Raw genomic sequence first — 7,288 nt, 5'->3', positions numbered from 1 at the left:
ATTAGTTGTTTAGCTAATTCGCTTTGAGATATTTCTAGTGCTTATTCCAGTCCATGTGGATACGATAATCTTTATATTACTTGTGACATTTCCGTACACTTGCGGAGAGCGAACAAGTTTTTGACGCCGTTGCCGGGGACTGCACTATAACATTGGAGATTATCAATTGAGTTAGACTAAACATAACATTGCTATTTCTTTTCATTTGCATATTTGTAACTAATCTCTAGTTTTCTGCTTTCATTTTCCTGTATACTTTCTAACTTCTTGGCAATTCTTTTGTAGCAATTTTAATTCTGCACTAACATTCCAATCTTACCTTTCTCTGTTTTTAATTTCTTTGTCTGATTTAGTTTCTATTGCAATCTTGTTCTTGTGTATGCGAAGATCTAACTTTGCAAGAGAATTTTTTCCTCTTGACCCTGAAATTGATAGAACATTTCATAGAAGAAGAATTCTGCAGAGACAAATTGAAGAACAAGAGCATTTGAACATGACTAATAGACCACTAAAGGATTATGCAGCACCTTATGCTAGGGGTTTTCGATCTAGTATTTCAAGACCCTCAGTGGAGGCAAATAATTTTGAGATCAAACCTGCAATTATTTCCATGGTGCAGCAAAATCAATTTGGTGGAGGACCACATGAAGACCCTAATCAACACTTAGAGGTCTTTTATGAAATATGTGGGACAATGAAAATGAATGGTGTTCTTTCAGAAGCAGTGTGGTTATTATTATTTGGGTTTTCTTTGAGAGATAGGGCCAAACAATGGTTGAATTCTTTGGCTCCTAACAGTATCACCACTTGGGAATAATGTGAGCAACAATTCCTTGATAAATTCTATCCCCCAAGTAAAACTGCTCATATGAGGAATTTGATTGCAAGTTTCAAACAAGATGACTCAGAATCTCTATTTGAAGCTTGGGATAGATACAATAGTATGCTTAGACAATGCCCTCACCACGGTTTGGAAAGATGGTTAGTGTTGCATACTTTCTATAATGGTTTTAATTATCATACCAAAGTGTCCCTTGATTCAACTGCTGGAGGGGCACTCATGAATAAAAATTTGGATGAAGCTGAGGAAATTATAGAGAGTGTAGCACAAAATCATCATCAATGGGCAAATGAAAGAAGTGGTGGTCATCCTTCAATAAACCCAATAACAAAGCATCAGGAAAGTTTGATGTTGATGCAGTGACTTTATTGGCTGCAAAACTTGATGCTCTTACCAAAAAATTTGAGAATATGGGGACTATTTCAAATATGGTAAATGCTATTGCTATATCTTGTGAAGTATGTGGGAGTTCAGAACATTCAAATGACTCATGTCCATTGGGAGCTATCACTGCACAAATTAATCAATTATAGCAATGCGATGCAATCATGGGTTTCAATCAAAGATAGAGCAACCCATACTCAAATACTTACAACACTGGATGGAAAAATCATCCAAATTTCTCTTACAGAAATAATCAGGATCAAGGACCATCTATGGGGGCAAGACCAAATTTTCAATCTGGGCAACAAAATTTTCAGCAACAATCTTTTCAAGGCTTTCCTACATCCAAAATTGAAAAGATGCTTGAAGAAATTATCTCCAATCAAAATGAAATGAAGCAGGATCTATTGAAGCTTACTCAGAGAATGGATAATTTTGAAAAGCATCAAAAGATTCAGGATAGCCAAATTGCCCAGCTAGCTTCCTCATCTTCTAGAACACCAGGATAACTTCCTGGAAAACCTGATGTAAATCCTATGGAGCATTGCAACATAATTGAGCTTAGGAGCGGACAGACCTTGGGAAATCCCCAAGTGACTGCTCAAAAAGGGATGCAAAATGAAGAAGAGCTCTCTCCTCCTACACCTAGTCAGATTTTAGATAATGAGGAGAATACCATTGAGGTTGAAGAGACTCTTCCACTGAACCATCAGAGCAAAGTTATCCCTTTTCCCCAAAGACTCAATATGCTTAAAGAGGATAAAGAATTTGGCAAATTTCTGGAGAAGGTTAAAGAGATATGTGTTGAAGTTCCTCTTATAGATGCTATTCTTCAAATGCCAAAGTTTGCCAAATTCCTGAAGGACATCATGTCAAATAAAAGAAAGAGAGGAGATGTAGAGACCATTGCACTAACTGAGGAATGCAGCGCTCTTTTGGTGAAGAACACTTCCCCGAAATTAAAGGATCCAAGGAGCTTTTATATTCCTTGCAATATAGGAACAGAATTCATTGAAAACACTTTTTGTGATTTGGGGGCAAGTGTTAGCCTCATTCCCTATTCAATTTGTAATAAGTTAGGTCTCAAAAACATTAAACTTACTACTATGGCACTACAACTTGCTGATCATTCCTGCAAGTACCCTATGGGTATTATTGAAGATGTGCCAGTAGAAGTTGGTGGGAGTATTATTCCCACAGATTTTGTTGTGTTGGACATGGAAGAGGACCCCAAAATTCTTATCATATTAGGAAGACCATTCCTTGCTACAGCTAGAGCAATTATTGATGTTAAAAATCATAAGTTGGCATTGGTAATTGGTAAGGAATGGTTGGAGTATGATTTATCTAATGTCTCTAACCATGTTTCTTCTCTTTTAAATGCTTGTAGCAGGGCAAGCATTTACAAACTTGAGGAATGGAATTTTCATCCTCATGGAAGGCCACCTAATGAAAAGAACAATTTGGTGGAGGATGTTGGGAGGAGAACTCCCAACAAAAATGAAAAATATGTCTGCCCTCCAAGGGAAAGTAAACGAGAAGAATAAATTGGATTGGTCGAGCTAAAGACCCTAAACAAGCGCTTCTTCGGAGGCAACCCAAGGGTTTTTTTTGTTTGTTGTATTTTCATCTTTATTTTGTTTTCACTATGTTTTAGTTTTGTTTTCAGGTTGAAATCTACTTCCATGAGCTCGCCATGACTTCTTCATGGGCATGGAAGTATTGGAGAAGTGGATTAGGAGAATAAACATCAAATGGAGTAAAACAGGTCATGGTCATGTACTATACACGGCCAGGCAAAGGATGTAGAGAAGGAAAAGGATCTGGCCGTGTCTACCAGACACGACCGTGTGAAGTCTACAGAGAAGGAAGGGAGTAGGGCCATGTACCAGACACGGCCGTGCAAAGAATCCAGAGAAGGAGAGTTCTTCGGTCGTGTTCCAGACACGGACGTGTGGAGAAATCAGAGCAAAAGCTTGCATCGGCCATGTACCAAACACGACCATGTGCCAAATCCAGAGAAGAGAACTCAGAAGGCCATGTTCCAGACACGGCCGTGTGGAGAAAAAGCCGAGAAGAAGAAGAATGTCACCGTGTCCCAGACACGACCGTGTGAGTGAAGCCGAGGAGGAAAAGGGAGGGGTCGTGTAGATCTACACAGCCCGTGTGGAGAAGCCCTTAAGAGGCCGTGTTCTCCTTACACGGCCAGGTTTTGGCCGTGTCCCGCACACACCCACCTCTCTTAAAACATCTTCTTTTCTCTCAATCTCTTTAAAATCCCTCTTTTCTTCAACCTTTTCCTCAAACTCTCTTAGATCCAGATTCTTTTCCTCTCCAACACTCAAGATCTTTGTTCTCCTAACCTCAGATCTTGTTCTTAAAAAATTTGTTTCTTTGAGATCTTACTTCTCTAACCCTAAATAGTCCCTTCCCTCATCTAAACTCAACAAGATGTCCAATCTTTTGAAGAAACTTCGTAAAGGAGGTGGTGGATCCAGTGGAGATAAAGAGAAGGAACCATCTAGGGATAAAGGAAAACAACCGATGAAGGGCAAAGGAAAGAGGACATCACACAACGAAGGTAATGACAATGAATTCAATATTGTATTTAGAAATGATGATCAAATTACTAGATTTGCAATTCTTGTTAATAGAAAGATTGTGTGTACTCGGTATATGGACCCAACTGTTCTTGATATACTTGGAATTAGGAAAGATGTAGATTTGTTGATTGGGTTTTTAGAGTGGGGTGATATTATGTACACACATTTGCCTACATATCCTCATCTTGTTTTGGAGTTTTAAGTTCATTAGATGTACATTTTACTAACGAGGATGATTATATTGGAAAATTTTCATTTAGATTGATGAATCAAGAATTTCAATGGACATTTAGTGATTTTAATTCTTGTTTTGGATTGTCTACCGGTAGCCCTCGTAGGTTTGATTCAAGGTTTAATTGGAATCATTTTTGGAATGCATTAACTGGATTGGATCAACCTTATGAGCCTTCAAGAGCTAAGGCTTCTCATATGCAAAACCCCATTTTTAGGTACCTACATAGAATTATGAGCAAAACTATTTTTGGTAGGGGAGAGAGTGATGGGGTAGTTAAAAAGATAGAGCTTTATGCTTTATGGGCCATGCTTCATAAGGTCGATTTCGATTTTGGTTTTCATTTTGTACAAACCTTGTTAAGAGCCGCAAAGGCATCGCCGGGATCAATTGTCTTTGGTGGATTGATTACCCGAATAGCTTATAATTTAGATCTTGATTTAGATGGGTTGGAAATAATTCATGACAATGATATGATAGACATTGATGCATGTCTTGCCATGAAAATGATTGTTCGGGATGAGAATGAGTTTGCATTTCCTAAGAGGAATGGTTTTCCTCTACCTCTTCCTTGTCTCGGACGAACGTCTATTCGTAACCCTGCTAATTGGGTAATGACCGATATCGATCCCGAATATGTTCCCTCTATATCCGGAGACACAGATGTTAGTTAGAGCCCTAGAGCCAATCATTTGATGATTGTATTATAGACTTATTGTATCATATTCTTATATAAATAAAGGCATTTGTTTTGGTTATTATACTTACTTGTATTGGTGCTAAATAAACTAAGTATAATAGCGTCCTTGAGTAGAAAGTTCTCACCTATATCAATCGGTTAGTTGAACCGATAGTGAGATGATATAGGAAACACTACTCTTAATCATCCTACTCGAGTATTAACATTCAGGGACAATATTAATGCAATAAGACTAGCATGTAGGTCAACTCGATGACTTGATTTCACAAGTCATGGATATAGAGATATCAAGTTGACACATGGGTATGCATTGGAGAATGTATACTGAATGACCCGCCATGAGAAAGTATCATGGATCGTTATATGAGTGTCATATACTTTCTCATGTGGCTATTAGTATGACTACTAGTACTTGGACCTAAAGTCACCATGGATCCTTACATAAGGAGTTATGTACTTTGGTTTCGTCAAACGTCACCCGTAACTGGGTGGACTATAAAGGCGATTACTGGGTATGTAACAAATTATGCAGAGGGATGTGAGTGATGTAGATGGGATCTATCCCTCCTATATGACGGAAGAGACATCGATATTCTTGATAGAGTGAGACCACGAAGTGCATGACCATGCCCAAATGAGTCAATATGAGATATTGAGCTCATTTGATTTAGTGAGTCTACTTGGAGATCAAGATTTAGATTGGTCAGAGGATGACACGGTCTATGCCTCACATTGATCAATCTAGATGTCTAGGATAGAAGGACACTTGTCATATATTGTGAGGAGTCACAATTAGTAGTCACAAGGTGATGTTGGATCTCGTCATTCTTGTAACTTGGGTAGTAATGATGTGTTGCTAGATACCGCTCATTACTTATGCTCCTAAATGGGTTTAGGAGCATTGCCAACATTATAAGAACCTATAGGGTCATACACAAAGGGTAATTAGATGGATATTAGGTTCATTTGATGAACCTAAATGATTAGGTTCATGTGATGAACCAAATTGGATTAAGAGTAATCCAAATTATGCTAATTGAGTTGGACTCAATTTGGTTCATGTGTTAAGTGAGTCTAATTTGGACTTAGACTCATTGAATCAATTTAATTCAATGAATAGAGATTCATTAAATTAAAATTGACTTGAACCAATGGTTAGATTTGATCAACCATGGGAGAGTAGTGGTCAAGTTTGACTTGACTTGAGAGGAAGATGAAGAGTCAAGTTTGACTTGACTTTATGCCACCTCATTGGTGAGTTGGCATTGAGTGGGCCAATGATGATGCTCCACATCATCATGGTTACTTAAGTGAGATGCCACCTCATGGGAGTTACCAAGAGTTGTGACTCTTGGTATCCCATGGAGGTTACAACCTCCACTAAAGTGGCCGACCACTTTGATTTTTCATGTGGAGAGTTTCATTTTTTTGTGGTAACTCCCATCTTCTTCCTCTCTAGATTTCTTCTTGCTCTCCCTCTCCTCCATTACTGATCTCTAAGGTTTCTAGCACATCCTTAGAGATTTTTCTCCATCTCTTGCTTGTGTGGATACACATAGAGAAGTGTCTACTTTGACACTTTCGAGATCCGGCGAACCGTGGACAAGCGGGATTGCGAAGGGCTTCGCATCAAGAGTATATTCCTTCTCCTTTGTAGATCTATTGTAGATCGAGGTTTAGAAACTCATACTCATAAGTTTTTTGAAAGTTTTATCTTCACACGGATCCGGTGGCGGGGGTTTCAGGGTTTCCGCGACGCGAAAAAGCGGTTTTCGCGGCCCGAAAAACCCAACAACAGAGCCACACATTGACCCCTCAATATCTGGATACCCGCAGGCTTCCGGACATCCGGATCCTGCTAGGTATTCTTTTTCTTATGGTACGGGTTCCTCCAGATTTGATTTTTCTGATTTCCGTACTTCTGTAGAATCGCTCCACAAGAAGCATGATCCCCAATGAAGAATGTTGGAATGCCGCTTCTCTTATCAGATAATCAGTTTAGAGAAGTACAAGAGCACTTTCAGTTCACAAGGAATTTTCAGGGTCAAGTGGCCGAATTTGTCCAGGATTGTGATACTGATCAAGCTAGAATGAGAGACTTTATGCAAAGCATGAGTGTCACTAGCCAACATGTTGATGCTTTGTTTGAGTATCATATAGTCCTGAGTGAAACTCCAGGTTTCCCTAGTTTCCCCGTTGGTCAGCCACGTCGTAGGCATCCTTTTCCTCGTCCCCCTCCACCTCCACCTCCACCATATTGATTTCATTGGGAAGATGAAAAGTTTGAGTCTGGGGGGTATCAAACCTGATTTCTTGTTGTTTCAGTTTTTGATTGTTTTCTTGTCTTCTGCATGTGTAGTTTTTGTTTTGCATTCTGTTTTGATTATCTTGCTTGAGTGTTTGTTTTGATAGTCATTTGATTATCTTTTGAAATAATTTTGGCAAACATCTTGAGAACATCAATCTTCACTTTTATGCTTTCTTGTCTTCAAGATAAAATGTTAGCACGTTCATTATCTAGATTCATG

The 7,288-nt window shown here is 38.8% G+C and overlaps 1 non-coding gene across 1 annotated transcript; it reads right to left on the bottom strand.

Annotated features, from left to right (window-relative positions):
- Positions 1 to 866: 866 nt before the first annotated feature.
- LOC122003235 lies at positions 867 to 972 on the bottom strand. Its single transcript, XR_006117887.1, has one exon. It is a non-coding gene; the product is annotated as a small nucleolar RNA R71 (small nucleolar RNA).
- Between the last annotated feature and the right edge of the window lie 6,316 nt (positions 973 to 7,288).

The sequence above is a fragment of the Zingiber officinale genome, chromosome 7A (genome assembly GCF_018446385.1).
Source record: "Zingiber officinale cultivar Zhangliang chromosome 7A, Zo_v1.1, whole genome shotgun sequence".
Classification (NCBI taxonomy): Eukaryota; Viridiplantae; Streptophyta; class Magnoliopsida; order Zingiberales; family Zingiberaceae; genus Zingiber; species Zingiber officinale.
This window is presented reverse-complemented; position numbering and strand designations above follow the sequence as displayed.